Raw genomic sequence first — 6819 nt, 5'->3', positions numbered from 1 at the left:
CACGTGATTCACATCTACGAAATGCTGAGAAGTTCCGCTCCATGGGTTGCAATTTTAGCATTTCGGAAACATATGTACTGGTCCTGTCATTCATACTGGAAGTAAGTGACAAAGTACATTCGTTATTGTGTCGTTAGTTGCCACAAATGGTGTCACATTAATATGACACTGTATACGGAAACCAAAGTTTTGTTTGTTTGTTGTTTAACGCCGTACTCAGCAATATTCCAGCTATATGACTGCGGTCTGTAAATAATCGAGACTGGACCAGCAAATCCAGTGATTGACATCATGAGCATCGATCCACGCAATTGAGATACGATGACATGCATCAACCAAGTCAGGGACCCTGACCACCCGATCCCGGGAAACCAAAGACACCATAATCAATAGTTTGTACGGATGTTATGACAGACATGTGTGGCTTTATGATTCATGCTCAACTGGTTCCACTTCATACAACGGGGGAACGGGTGGCCCAGTCGTCTAAGGCGCCGCGATTCCCTGTACAGAGTTGCGTCCCCTGGACACGCCAGAAACCTATGATTGTGGGTTCGAATCCCGGTTCACCCCGATTATGTTTCTAGGTTTGTCAGCACCATACCCATGCTCGTGGGTTTCACCGAAGTGGTAAACGTCTGAGACCTGCATCACTTCGGGCTTTCCTTCCACATTAAGCTGACACGCCGCGATATAACTGGAACTATGTTAAAAGCGGCGTTAAACCCAACTCACTCACCACTGCATACAGATATAACAAATGTGTGGTGGGGAGTCACTTACAGTTATAACTGCAAAAGACTTTGTTGCAACCCTTGAGCATAGGTACAGACAGACCAAGGATATTCAGGACGATCCTGGGATTCAAACCGATGACCAGCGGGTCCTTCCAGGGCTAAAAAAAACAACTTTATCTATGAAATGAATGTCAAATGACCAGTTGGTTCAGGTATCGTGCAATCCAATTATTCAACTTGATCGTGCTTGAACAAACAATTTATGAGAGCCGTGTGTTAACTTGTACCCTGCTAATGTGTCATATGTAAGAAGGTACTACAGTATTTGTTCTCATTAGAAATAGATAGTGTTCACAACCCAGCAACGACTAACATGAATATAGTACTATTGATTCATCATTGGAGCTCTTAAGACTAATACTGCTCGTCTGGTTCGGTCAGTGTGAGGAGACACTCACTACCTACCACAGTTTATCTGATCTGCACTTGGCCGTAATAGAAGAACGAGTGCTGCGACTGGCCAGACTTTTTAGCATTTTTGACATTAACCTGTACTCAGCTATATTGCGGTGCGGTGTTCTGCCGATGGTAATGACGCTTGCTGGTTGGTGAAGCTGAGTGGCATTGATGAAATAGACAGGGACTATATGGAAGCGTCGCACTGTGGTGGATGGTTGTGTTCTAATGCCGATCTGATGAAATCGCCAACAGCGATGCACTGACTTTTCCACCGTGAAAGCACACACTTCCAGTGTGTTGCGTCCTGACGTCGCACGTTCAGCCGGTAACGACAACCTCCATGGAACACCTGCTGGCCGCCTGTCTTGGATTTAAGATACTCTGCACCCTGAATATTTGCCATGATGTGATACAGTGACTTGCCGACATCTGGTTTTATACTTTTCAATGTGATGGGATAAAAATAAAGGAAGTGATATACATTGACACAATTTAATCAGTCTAATGTTAATTGCATTGATCTCTAGTTTATACAGTCATATGTATTAACATCTCTGCTCAGCTTTTGAACTGAATAGTTTGAACAACAATAGATTAAGGCAGAGAATTTTTGGATGTCAACCTCTTTATTATAAGGAACACAATGTGTCGGGGTATATGCTTACTCCGTCATCATTCATTAATTACGTATATACCCCGACAAGTTGTGTTCCTCATAATAAAAAAGTTGACATCCATATATTCTCTTCCTCATGTGTATCACTTCTAAATGCCTTTCAAAGCTTAACAATGCATTAGAACTTAAATTGCATTGATCTTAAAAATAGTTTATTGATGTGATTCTTGTTGTTTATACAGTAATAAGTATACACTCAGACTAATGTTAATTGCATTGATCTCTAAAAGAAACTGATCTCTAAAATACAGTTCAGCTTTTTTCAGTTACTAACATTTTATATAGGAATCTGCAACAGTACAAACCTGACCTGACTGGGCAACAGATATTAAAAACAATAAGTCAAACAATAGTGGTTCAGTCCATTAACATAAATAGGGATGAAACTTAGTTACCAATTTGCTTACTTTATTTTCTGTTGGTAAATTGGGATGTAGGCAGAATGGGATTGAAACTCACTAACCTGAGCTCCTCTCTACCAGCGTCGTAACAGTTCTCAACGGCGCCCTTGGCGTCGACGCTTCATGCGCCACCGGGATTCGGACAATACTCGGCGCCTCTACAGCCGACGCCTTCCATGGACACGACTTGGTTCCAAAGCTCCATGTAATCCATGTTTCAGCAACCTGCGTCTTCATACACGGCTCCTCCGGCGCTTCTGGCGTCTGCTACGCTCTCGGCTCTTCAAGCGCCTCTGGTCCTCTCGGCGCCTCCAGTCAGGGCTCCTGCAGCGGAGCTTGGTGACGCCCTTTGTCTTCCCTCGGTTCGACATCTACCTCGATGCGTAGTGGAAGTAGATCCTCCCGATAGGCGTCGTTCTCGCAGTCGCTCCCCAGTCCGACACCGTCGAGAGGGCCGCTCTCACTCCTCAGAGGGCACAGAAGGTAAGAACATTTTTAAAAGTCTTCTTGTATGACGTGACGGGGATCGAACAGCAGACATTCTGGAACCTTAAACACCTTCATTGCGCACACATTTGATTTTTTCTTTATCAACTTTCAAAGGAATCAATATACCGGTCTACTTATGAAGGAAGATGGACTCCAGGTTGATTCCATGGAGATAGATACAGTATGTCGATTGTATTATCAAACTCCAAACGCCTTTATTTGCTCTGCACTTGGCCGTAATAGAACGAGTGCTGTGACTGGCGAGGCTTTTAACATGATTAACATTAACCTGTACTCAGCTATATTGCGGTGTGGTGTTCTGCCGATGGTAATGACGCTTGCTGGTTGGTGAGGCTGAGTGTCATTAATGAAATGGACAGGGATTGAAGGGTAGTGTCGCACATCTGCCTTTGATCTGAACATAGCTGGTTTGTTTTCTCTGTACAGACGCCAAACATGAATGTGGAAGCCATCACACAACCTGGTGTTCACATCAGCGATAATCAACCACTGGAAAAGGACCCTTTCACATCCATTGAGGACAAACTGAAACCATTTTTAATGTCTATGAAAATATTTGGGATTTACTTTGATCCAACACACGCGAAAAACAATGTGGAACTATCAGAAAGATATACGTCCCAGGAAAAGCCACCAAGACTGTGGCGCTCCATCAACCGTCTATACTGTTATACGGTTCTCCTCTTACAGTGGTTCAACGTTGGCCGATGTGCAGTTGGGGTGTTCCCATTTGACGAGGGTTTGCTCTCAAGGATGATTACAACGACATGGATGTTGCTTTGCGCACTAAACGCTACTATCATAGTCGCTGCATGCCAGAAACCAACACACCTTCGATGTTTCTACAAGCACTGGGATTCCCTGTTGCAGTGCCCTGTTACAAATAACATAGGCTGTGGCTTTAAATTTCCACTAAAATATTTGAGACTAGGTACAGCAGCTGGCTGGTTTTTTAGTCTTGTTAACATAGCTTCTCTCTGTGTCTTAATGTTTGGCGATTTACCCATCTCGGATGTTTACATTAAAACGTATGCCAGGCCATTCCCAGAGTCCAAGTGGGTGATCTTCTTCAGCGTTGTCCTGCACGTATTTGAAACGGGGGCCTGGATTTTCCCGATTATTTTTATGAGCATAATTTCTCGAGTCATACGAGCACAGTTCTTACAGCTGGGAAAGGTCCTTGTAAAACAGATCGAGGAAGCAGACGGACACATCCCTCATCAACTGCCAGAACTGAGGTTTCGCTACACACAACTGTGCCAGGCTGTGGATATCATCAATAGATGCTTCAAATGGCTCCTTGGAGCGTGTTTTATTCTACATATTTTGGTGGCTTGTTTTGTGTCCTATCAGATTATCAACGGGCCACTGAACATTTTTGTCATCGGAGTTTATGTATTCTGGCTTGGAGGTTGTGCCATTTCCATCTCTGTGTTAGCAATAAGCAGTTCCCATGTTCACAATGCTGTAAGTTTTTCTCGAAAATCCTTGAATAAAATCATTTGCATTATATATTTTCTTAAATCGTTCAATGGATGTGATAAACGTTCTTTACAAAAATGTGTAGGTTGTAAAGAACAAATTTGTGTCTTGTTATTCTTTGAAGTATCATGTTGTTGTTCAAGTGAAAGTTATATTTTCAGGCTCATTCACTTCTGGATGACATATTCAGTGTCGGAACACAGGATGCTACTGTGGAGCAGCATGCGCAGGTATGCTTTGTATTCATATGTTGTATTATTCCCTGATAACATGACACCATTCAAAACAGTGTGGGGCGGTAGGGTAGGCTAGTGGTTAAAGCGCTCGCTCCTCAAGCCAAGGCAAGGGTTCGAGTCCGAATATATATGTACAATGTGAAAAAAACATCTTTTGGTGCCCTTCGCTGTAAAATTGCTGGAATATTACTTAAAACGGCATAAAAACTCTCTCAAAATAGTGCGTCACGATCTAAGTACTTTTCGCGAACACATGGTGTCATCACTATGCCCCTGTGACTCCTAAGCCCATGCTCGTGATATAATCGGAATTATACAATCGACTCTGCTTTTGGAAGAGATTTCTTATGAATATGGAAAGGGTTTTGTCGCTTTTATTTATATTAGACTGATGAAATGTCCAGATTAGCCAAACGACCTTTGGACCTCCTGAATGCTTTCAATGAAAAAAACATTTTCAATTTGAAAACTTCATTAATTATTCATAGCTGAAATTATACACCTGGAACAACTATATCTATTTGAAGTCACTCTCCTTGCAGCTTAATCTGTTTCTGTCAAAGCTAACAGGCACATCAGTTGGGTTTACAGCTATTGACTTCTTTGTCATCAAAAAAGAGTTCATATTGACTGTAAGTATGACTAATGCCACAATGAATGTTGTTTTAATGTCACAGACAGTTATATCCTTCTTAAATCTTAATCTTAACAGTCATAAAGCTGTAGAAAATGAAACAAAAAATGTAAAATGTTTTATACCATAGTACATCGTCTTTTGTGAGGTATTGAGGAATTGATATTTTTTGTTGAATCTTACCAACAAGGTTTAAAAATCAGAATGCATCACTGATTATGAAAATAATATGTTGCCTGTTTCTCCACGAACTTTTGTGGCGGCCATCTTAGATTTCAAAATGACCTCATGTTCACTTCAACTTATATATTTGAATCAAAAAGAAAAGTATCAGTCAAAAACCGTCTCTTAAACATGATTGTACTCAACTGTACATAATGTTAATACTGTATCATACATATCATGCAAATTACATTAGATCTTGAAAGTTTAATTCTTGTGACAAACTAATAATCATTACATTTTCTGTTTATTGAATATGTGAGTTTGACTCAGAAGATTAGCGTTCATTTTAAGTACCGCAAGACACAGATAATGTCAATGATCCAAGTGTCTGCATGCATTATTTAGAAGTATTTGAGAAAGTCAGTTATATTTGTGCTGTTGGACGATATCTCTACGTTGCTTTTGTCTTTGTTGCCAGTTTTATATATCTTGAACTTTGTATACTTTGGTTCCTTTCACCTCTACGGTGTCCCCCAAAATGATTCAATTATAATCTTGTGATTTTGAATAAACAAGTTTGACATGGATGTAGCAGGATGATAAATGGTGGCCATTTTGAAATCCAAGATGGCCTTCGCAAAGGTTTGTGGAAAAAATGGCAACATCATTTTTTTCTTAATCAGTGATGTATTTTGATTATTTTAAACCTTGAACTCAGTTTGACAGCTTCACGACAATTAGCTGAGTGGTGGGTCCAGATAACATCAGAAATATAGCTCTATGGCTGCAAGAGCTTGAGGAAACCTTTTTATAGATCATATATACATCTTTCAGCGTCACAATCAACATCTACTCCTTTATCAACAAATTTGACAAAGTAATGGGCAAATAACATTTTCAATAAGCACATTTACAATCAGTATTCTGTTCAGAGAAGTTCTTGGTCCTTCTAACTGCCTCCTGTTTCAGCTGGCTGGACTGTTCATGACCTATTTCTTCCTCCTGCTCCAGTTCAAGATAGCCTGATTCACCGAGTACACACAGAAGTGATGATGGCACCTGCGCTGTGATCCAAATGTATAAATGAATAAGTACTGTATACTCCAAATGTTGTGGGTTTACTATGGCACAACAATTGTCGGTGTTGAATTTCTCACAAGGATTGACAAGGCTTTATATGTAGAAAAAATATGAATACGTAAGCTATAGCAGTAGCCTGAAGCTTTGAGTCCTCATATGAGAGCCAGGCTGCCACGATGTTAAATACAATAGGTTGTGAAGTGTCTGAAAAATGCACAGATTGTGCACAACGGCTCGAGATCTGCACGAGATCTGTGAAAAATACTTGGATGGTCTATAGCATGTGTGTTGTCCATGTTTTACACATGCATATCTCTGCATTTACATCAGTTGCTGTAGTGGTCAGGAACCACAGTGTTGCATTGTTTGTTTGATGTTTAACGCTGCACTTAGCCACAGTGTTGCATTGTTTGTTTGATGTTTAACGCTGCACTTAGCC

The 6819-nt window shown here is 40.8% G+C and overlaps 1 pseudogene; it reads left to right on the top strand.

The window, feature by feature from the left end:
• The first annotated feature begins 2485 nt into the window (after positions 1 to 2485).
• Positions 2486 to 6326, top strand: LOC139443631 (uncharacterized; annotated as a pseudogene).
• Positions 6327 to 6819: the final 493 nt, after the last annotated feature.

Source organism: Haliotis cracherodii, unplaced genomic scaffold (genome assembly GCF_022045235.1).
Source record: "Haliotis cracherodii isolate W230 unplaced genomic scaffold, xgHalCrac1.p SCAF_5, whole genome shotgun sequence".
In the NCBI taxonomy this organism is placed as follows: Eukaryota; Metazoa; Mollusca; class Gastropoda; order Lepetellida; family Haliotidae; genus Haliotis; species Haliotis cracherodii.
The sequence above is the reverse complement of the archived record's forward strand: the minus strand, read 5'-3'. Positions and strand labels throughout refer to the sequence as shown.